Here is a 9,115-nt window from a genome sequence, read left to right as displayed (position 1 = left end):
CAGCAATCATAGCAAAAGAGGTTGTTTCGAAAAGCTTTGTGAAGAAGCAAACATAGACCCCTGGGGAACCTCGTAAAAAATATGTATGTAAAAATTTAAAAATATGTCGCAGCCACCTAAGAACGCACCATTTATGAGGAAAGTCGTCGACGCATTATTTCCAACACAGGAGACCATTCCCTATGGTATGCGAAACGATGTTACAGAACCCCCTCTATTAGTCACAGAAGAAGAAATATTGGCTATCGCGAAAAAAATTAAAAACTCCAGAGCGCCTGGAATAGATGGTATACCAAATAATATTGGAAGGCGTGTTTCCCGACCAGTGTAAGGTTCAGCATTTGGTTCTACTCCCAAAACCTAAAAAGCCACCGGACGAAGCTTCATGTTATCGACCATTGTGGATGCTCGACACGATTGGTAAAGTGTACGAAAGCATTGTAAGAAACCTCTTGGAGTTAGCAATCCAAAAAGCCGGCGGATTATCAGAAAGACAATACGGCTTTATAAAAAAGAAGCCCACTATTGACGCACTAAGAGAGGTCGTTGATACTGCGAAAATTGTAGTTAGTGGCAAAGATGGAAAGGTGGCACAAAAAAGTATTGCGCGCTAATTACTCTGGACGTGAAAAAAGCGTTCAACTCAATATCTCGTAAATATTATAATGAGCTATTTAAAAATCGCATATTGCTATTCGACTCTAACGAGGGCACTCAGAGCTACACCATCTCGAGTGGAGTACCGCAAGGCTCGGTCTTAGGTCCTCTACTATGGAACTTGATGTACGACGGGGTACTAAGAATACATCAACCAAAAAACGTGGAAACAATAGCGTATTCGGATGATCTCCTAGTGGTAGCAGTGGCAAAGCACCTAGATGACCTCAGGCTCAAATGCAATGATTGCATAAATGGCCTGCGCCAATGGTATGCTACCATGAGTTTAGAGCTGGCTGAGCAGAAAACGGAAGTCTTGCTCATAAGCACAAGGAAGGTGGAAGAAAGGTTATCACTCACCATAGGGGGGTGCGAGATTACTTCACAGCCACAGCTGAAGTATCTGGGAGCAATACTAGACTCCAAATTAAAATTTAAAGAACACCTGGTGTATACTTCCGGTAAAGCAAACAAAATTTGGCCAATAGAGGCTGCGTGCGTTCCAGCCGACGGTTTTTAATATCAAAAGCAATGAGTTCAGTAATATTATATGCAGCACCAATATGGATACAAGCGCTAGACATAAAATCATATACTAGGACAAATAAACGCAGTACATAGGCTTTCCGCAATCCGAGTAATAAGTGCTTTCCGTACCAGCTGTCAGTGCCGTCTTCAGGAGTAAAAAAAGAGGAGAGAACCAAAAGCCTAACAATCGTGGATAGACAGACGACATGTTGACCTGAATTTCCACCTAACCCAAATACTGAGTGGGCATGGATGCTTTAGAAAGTATATATTCCAAATAAATCATGATGTTAGTCCGTATTGTCCGACGTGTACAGAGTGCATAGAAGACTCTGAGCACGTATTTTTTCAGTGCCCCCGCTTTTTAAATATTAGGGAAAAGTTAAAATCTACTCTCGGCGGTAGTGTAACGTTGGAAACTCTGATAACACATATGTGTCAAGCTGTCAGCGAAGCGGCAGCACTAATTATGATAAAACTGAGATACTTGCAACAGATTAGGAGTCAGTCAGTCCGTGCCGTAGAGGAGACTTAAATTTCATTTTCTCTCCCATGAAGTAATACTTAATCCGGTGGTTCCGTGGGAGAGATATGAAATGGGAGTAGGTTAGGTTTAGCGGATTAAAGTTCCGCATTTCGGCCTTCGATACTTCCCCCTGCAATAAAAAAAAACCAAAATTTACTCATAAAAGAGCAGAATCCAGATGTTATTTGTATTCAAGAAACACATATCCCAGCTACTCCCAGCAACAACATTTACTTTCCTTAACAATACAGTGGTTATTTTTCGAATTTACATACCATACAAACCAATAAGCAAGGCGTTTGTATTTTAATAAAAAAAATCATACCACATGAAATTATAGATTTAAATTCCACTCTATCAACAATAGCTCTTAAAACCAATTTAAATTTTTGTTTTACTATCAGTAATACGTATATACCACCCCAGCAAGTTTTTAACGAAACTGACCTAAAAGATTTATTTTCCCAATTATCCCCACCGGTTTTGTGGACAGGGGACTTCAATGCGTGGAACCCACTTTGTGGTCCCCGTAAATCAAATACCAGGGGTTTAATAATTGAGAATTTCATTTTAAACAGCAATCCAATCCTACTTAACAATGGGACCCCTACACAATTTTTTACCCATTCCCTAACGAACGTCGACCTTTCTCTATCCTCTCCCCAGCTCTCCCCCAGAATCAGTTGGGAAGCTTCCTCTATTCTCAGAGGTAGTGACCACTTCCCCATATCAATTTCCCTTCAACCAAACTTTAACTTTGACAAATATAAACACCTCCCAAAATATATAATTTCACGCGCAACTGGAACGTGTTTCAAAGTGAAATTCTAAAAGGCTTACCCATCATTCCAATCGACAACATTAACCAAGCCACCTGCGTTCACAAAACTTGTTCGCTTTGCTGCAAATAAGTGGATTCCTCAAACCAAATGCAGGTTTTCAAAAGACTTTCCTATCTGGTGGAACAAGGATATTCAATATATGCGTGATAAAAAAATTTAATACTGGAATACTTTCAAGAGATCAATGTCTGAATTAAACCTTAATAATTATAAAAAAAGCAAACGCCCTTTTTAAAAGAGCTGTAAAGATTGCTAAAGGAAAAGTTTTGAGGTATGCACTTCAAAAATTTCCCCTGCTTCGACTACCAAAAAAATATGGTCAGACATTAAACTTTTGACTAGAATCCCTCACAGTCCTATTAAAATTATTAAAACAAACCAAAGTCTTCTGACCAACTCCGCAAACATCGAGGCAACTTTCGCTAATCTTTGGTCTACATATTCGCAAGATAGTAACTTCTCTGCAGAATACATCGCAGAAAAACAACATTGGTTATCTGCCACCTATACAGCAACGAATCACTCCGCATCAGCAAGCGAATTAGAGAGCGAATTAGAGTCCGCTTTACAACATGCTAAAGTCAAAACACCAGACATCGATAAGATATCTTACCCGATGCTTGCAAACCTACCTACAGCTGCCAAAAAAAGACTACTCAGCCTGTACAACACAATTTTCCACCAGGGATCATACCCACATAACTGGCGAATAGCTACCATTGTCCCAATTATTAAACTAAATAAACCAATGAATTTGACTAGTTCTTATAGTCCATTTCCTTGCAATCCTGCTGTAAAACTTTTGAAAAAATTATTGCTAGGCGACTTTCATAGTTCGCTACAAAAAATAGATTTATAAATCACAATCAAACGAACCACAATGGATTCACTTATTCAACTCCAACACTATGTATCTGACGCTCTCTCCACTAAAAATCATGCCACTATCCTGGTCACTGATTTTTAGAGAGCTTTGGATCGCTTAGGAATCCATCAGCAGCATGGAAGACTGGAAAAGAGACTGATCCAAAAGTCAGGCATAATAAACAATGTATTATCTAGTTTGCAGCCTCTTAAAAATGGTATACCGCAGGGCTCACCGCTATCGGTGGTGCTATTTATTATCGCTTTTGATAAGCTAACTGAAATATGCCTTATACTAAAGGCATTAAATTCACAATGTACGCAGACGATGCTATTATTTATTGTAATATAAAAGATCCCCATACTGCTTACAATATTTTTAAGAAAATACTAACTGAATTAAAGAAATGGGGGATGTAATCTGGTGCAAAAATTTCCATTCCAAAATGTAAATTACTACATATTTGCAAAAAGACAATATGAATATCCACAATTAATTTTTGAAAATATTGGAATAGGATCAGTAAGCAATTTAAAAATTTTAGGAGTATACTTTGATAAAAGGTTTAATTTTCGGTATCAATGTCTTAACCTAAGAAATAAGTTAACAAAAAGATTACACATAATTAAATATTTAACTAGTAAACGATCTTTTATTCATCCCAACTCCCTAATGAATGCTACAAGAGCCATAATACTCGCTAAAATCGACTACGGTTTACCCATTTTTGGATGGTGTGCAATTCGAACCAGAAACTATTAGAACCTTCTTATCATACAGCGAGCCGTCGGAGTTTTCTTACGTCACCTATTAAGTGTATCTTGGCGGAATGTGGCCTACCAACAATAAGGGATATAGGGTATACGAAGCAACGATGCAACTAATTTGAAAACTGATATACTCTCCAAATGCCAACATACCTAAAACAGTAATTTATGCGTCACGACATTAACTGAACTTCAGGCTAAAATCCACTTTACGCCGATGTATTAAATACAGAAAACACTTAAACATACATCCGCCCCAAAAGTGCAAAGCATTCAATTAACAGCCGGAGTGGTTGTTAAAAAAAGAAACTATCAACATGACTCTTCACACCTTTAAAGAGACCAACATCAGTAATGTAGTATTTCAGAAACATTTTTTAGAGTTAATGAAAACCTATGAAGAAAACAATTGGACTGCAGTTTATACAGACGAGTTCAAAGCAACATACAGTTTTTGCTCTCACCAAAACAAACGAGAATTTATAACAGGCGGGATTCTTCCGTGTTACTCGTCGGTGTTTACAGCTGAGGCTTTGCCGTCTCAAAAGCACTAAAATATGCGATACATAACAAAGGCAAGTTTGTTATTTGCTCGGACACCTTTTCTTGTTTATCTGCTGTTTGTAACATCGGCAACATTATTTCGAATATCCGTGACCTGTGCATTAAATACAGCCATAAAGTCGCACTACTCTGGGTACCAGGACATGTTGATATTATGGGAAATGAACATGCAGGCCACGCAGCTCGGTTTTTTGAACCAGCCACATGACAGAAACGACCTCTGTAATATGTTGGATGCTACGTTCACGAAATTAGACACACGGAATGGAAACATTTCGACCATCGGTAATCAACCTTCATCCCTACAAGGACAAAAGTTGTATATCTTAGGGAAATATCTCGCCCAAAAGCTACCTTCTTCACACGCCTAAGGATTGGCCACACACAACTCACACATCAGCACCTCCTTACTCTTAAAGCAAAACCATCATGTCCTTTCTGCACAAGTACGTTATTTCTTCACCACATCTTCAACGTATGCTCGGCTTTAGCGAGTATTGGGCAAAAGCACAACTTTTTTCCAAATTATCAAGAAATGTTCAAAATTCCTTCGTTTGTAAATATTGCGAGTATTTATAACTTTATCACCGATTGTAACCTACAAAATAAAATATAATTGAATATTTAGTTTGTAATCTTAGATTTTTTTCTCAGAGTCGATGGTTTTAACAGCTCGTACTCTTATATTTTTTAAATTAGGTTTAATACTACTTTGTATATTGCTCCTAATAAATAAATACATACATACAAACATATGTATGAACACTACAAGAACATCTGACCGGTAGAAATGACAATCACCGCTCAAAAAATTTTGTCAGCGCATAGAAAAAACTTTCTATCATTTTCTTAAGAGCCTTGTGCAAAAACTAATGTAAACAAACTCATGTGTGTGATCTCTTTTTAACACATGGATATTGCAATATAAATCGTGTCTCTTTTTAACAATAACAGGTAAATTCATACACAGACTCTTTTGTAACCCAAACCGGGGTGGTTTATTGTGGGCGAGGGGACGACGAGGAAAGACGTTTGTGTTCATGTTTGTAACAGCTGGCTGCTACGCAATTTAGTCTTCCTTTTTATTTTGAAATTTTTCCCATGGTTGCAATTGCGCGCGGTTTCAAATGAATATATATGATAAGTTAGGAAATTTGAATTTCGTTATCTATTTTTTGTATGTAATATGCAAATATGTATGCAGGGAATAATAGAAATATTTTGAAAAATTGTGAATAAGGAGAAAATTATAATGCTCAAAAATATTTAATTTAAATTTTTAATAACATATAGCGGTATTAAAGTAATAATATACGAGTATACATAAAATAATTCTAAAAAAAATGGTAACTTTACTTCTTTATATTTACATTAAATATTAAGATGCTTCCTTATTTATTTCTTTTAACCGCAAAGGGTTAAGTTCGAATATTATGTTATTTATAACTAGAATTGGAATTAATTCAAAGCTGTTTTATAATAAATAGAAAAATATATGGTGTAAAAAAATTATGGATTTTTAATACATCCCAAAAGGTTAGGAAATTCCTGTTATAAATTTGGCCTTGAAAATATTAGTAGCGGGTATTCAATACATTCTGGTGAATTTGGGAATTCCCGCCTTAAGTATTTTGAAACTATTAAGCGGGTATTATGCATATTGTTCTACCACATTTATGGTAATTCCTTGCAAGCAAAATGTGAGACCACCACAAACAACTGAAATGTGCGTAGTCGAAGCGCTTAAACATTTGCGAAAATTTTATGAAAAGGAATTACAGCAAGAGCCGATTTGATTTGCTCGACTATTTTTGATCGTGTAAACGCACAGAGCGACACCAAAAGAGAATATGCCGATAATGAGCGTCAAATGAGTCCCCATGTAAACACAGTATGTTGGGTTAATTGACCGTCAGTATTGACATAACAAATGTGAGAGGATTGGTGAACCCATCAGCGGTTTCTTGTAGGAAATTAACATGCAACACGCATGCAATAATAAAGGCTTAAAAAAGCATAAAGCAAAAATCTTAACGAGATGCATACATACTTAAGTATGTAGAAGGTGATTATAGGAATTGTAAACTAAATGGGTATTCTTAAAAATATATTTGAGATTCCATCACATTTCACATAAAATAGATAACCTATGAGCACACGCACACTTATTGAGTTGTACAATTATAGCACAAACAGTCACCGACATTCCTCCCTTCCGTACATACCGCCCGTATCAAACCAAACTTGCCAAAAGCTATGCCCGTAGTTGCAACGCAGAAATCAGTAGTTCTCTTTTGTTTTCATTTCACCAATGTTGCCATTATTCTATTTGTATACGCAATTTTTCACACATTTAGTTTATTAGTTATAATTTTTCGTAATGCAAAAGCTCAAAACTAAATTCCAACTATTAAAAATAGTTAACGTATTTATAAAGAAGTGTATTCGACTGTGATTTTGAGTTATTTTAAGAATATAGCAAAAATATTAAAGTTAATTTTTTAATTACTAAAAAATATCAAGATTGGCAAACCTGCGTTTGCTCTCTCACTCTCAGCTCTCTCGTTTCTACTGAAAAAATCCAATTTTCGGTGGTGACTGTTCACTTATATTGCGCTCATATAAGATGGCGGTCGTATCCGCTGATTCGGTCCACGGTTTTGCGTCGGTGACTGTTTGTGCCATTAAAAACCATCCCATGTCAAGTGACATACACATACATTTAATTAGATAAGTAAGATATCTAAATAGTATCTAAGGACAAGCAATTAAGCATGATGATCTTTATTTTTCCCTACCAGCGGTAAGACCTTAAAAGACGGGTAAAAGTAAGCTAACTGGTTATCGTTAGGTTCTAGCATCGGGCAAATTTCACCTCTTTTACTACACGTCGGGTGATTATCTTACTCGCTCTCTCTCACTGCTTTTCTGCATACAAATATGAACAAAATTGAAATGTTTACATTTTTCTGCTCGTAGTTGCGACTATTGTATAAGCCTACAAGTAACCAAAGAATCAGCTGTTTTCCTATGTGTGTGAAACAGCTGTGATCACCTGATCGAATATGCCTTTTTTGACACAGAGTTTTATACAATGACAGTAGATTTATACAATGGTCCCATTTTTTACATTTCTCTTTTTCTTAATAGCTACATTATATACCAAGGAGCAATAGCGTAAAGTAAAGGGTTATTCTTCTTTTATGAACCGTTAAAGGTATATAACTTACATACTTATGTACATATGCACTAATACAAATCGAAATTATGTATTTAGCGGTATTGAAATATTGTTTGGAACATTAATTAAGGAGAAGAATTTTGTAAATAAAGCTAGTCTATTGGCTGGCCACACATAGTATCATGACTCTTTGTATTTTTTTATCGTTGCTTAAATTTTTCGCTTTTTGGATATTTGCGCGGTTACGAAAAAAGCTTTGTACTTCTACATTTTATGGCGCCCTACGTGTGGCACGAGTGAGTTATTTGTTCTTTCGCACATCATTTCGGAGTGTGGTCAGTATTAGACTGCACATTGGACATTATAATAATAATAATAATAATAACCCAACGATTACCCTCCTCCCGACCAACAGACGCCAGGCACGCAATCCGCATACGTGCGGAATTAGCCGAGTCAGAAAAGGCAAAAGAGTTTTTTAAGTGTTGAGATCTAAAACTGCTTAGGTACAGAAACAAAAATTTCAACAGCTAAGATTTATAGTTACAATATAATAAATTGTTACATTTTCATTCATTAAGAGAAAACAATAAAGTCTTTTTGATTTTTAAAAGTGAGTCAGATAAGTCAAATGTGCTGGAATGAGAATTAAAATCATGACATATACGACGGAATGGCTCGTTTAGTTCAAAATTTGATCTACTGGATTTTAACAGTAAAGGTCTAAACTGCCTCGAAAAGCGAATCGGGATATTAAATTTAATTTCAGACAGGAGAAAAGAACTGCAAACTTTTCCATTCAAGATTTTCATTAAGAATACTATGCCAAGCATTTCCCTACGACTATAAAGTGTAGGTAGATTAATAAGTTTTAAACGACTAGTGTATGGAGGTAGACTTACCCTTGAATCCCATCGGAAATGCCCTAAGGCGAAAAGTAAAAATTGTTTTTGAACAGACTCTAACTTTTCAGAATGGATTTGGTAGTTAGGGTTCCATACAACAGAGGCATATTCCAATATAGGTCTAACCAAAGTTGTATAAAGTGTTTTAGTAATATACGGATCTCTAAATTCTTTAGACCAACGTTTAACAAAACTGAGGACAGCTTTTGCTTTCAAGACCATGGTATCAATATGAAAACTGAAATTAAGGTTAGGGTCCATATTAACTCCCAAATCAACA

This window comes from Bactrocera oleae, chromosome 3, assembly GCF_042242935.1.
Source record: "Bactrocera oleae isolate idBacOlea1 chromosome 3, idBacOlea1, whole genome shotgun sequence".
In the NCBI taxonomy this organism is placed as follows: Eukaryota; Metazoa; Arthropoda; class Insecta; order Diptera; family Tephritidae; genus Bactrocera; species Bactrocera oleae.
This window is presented reverse-complemented; position numbering follows the sequence as displayed.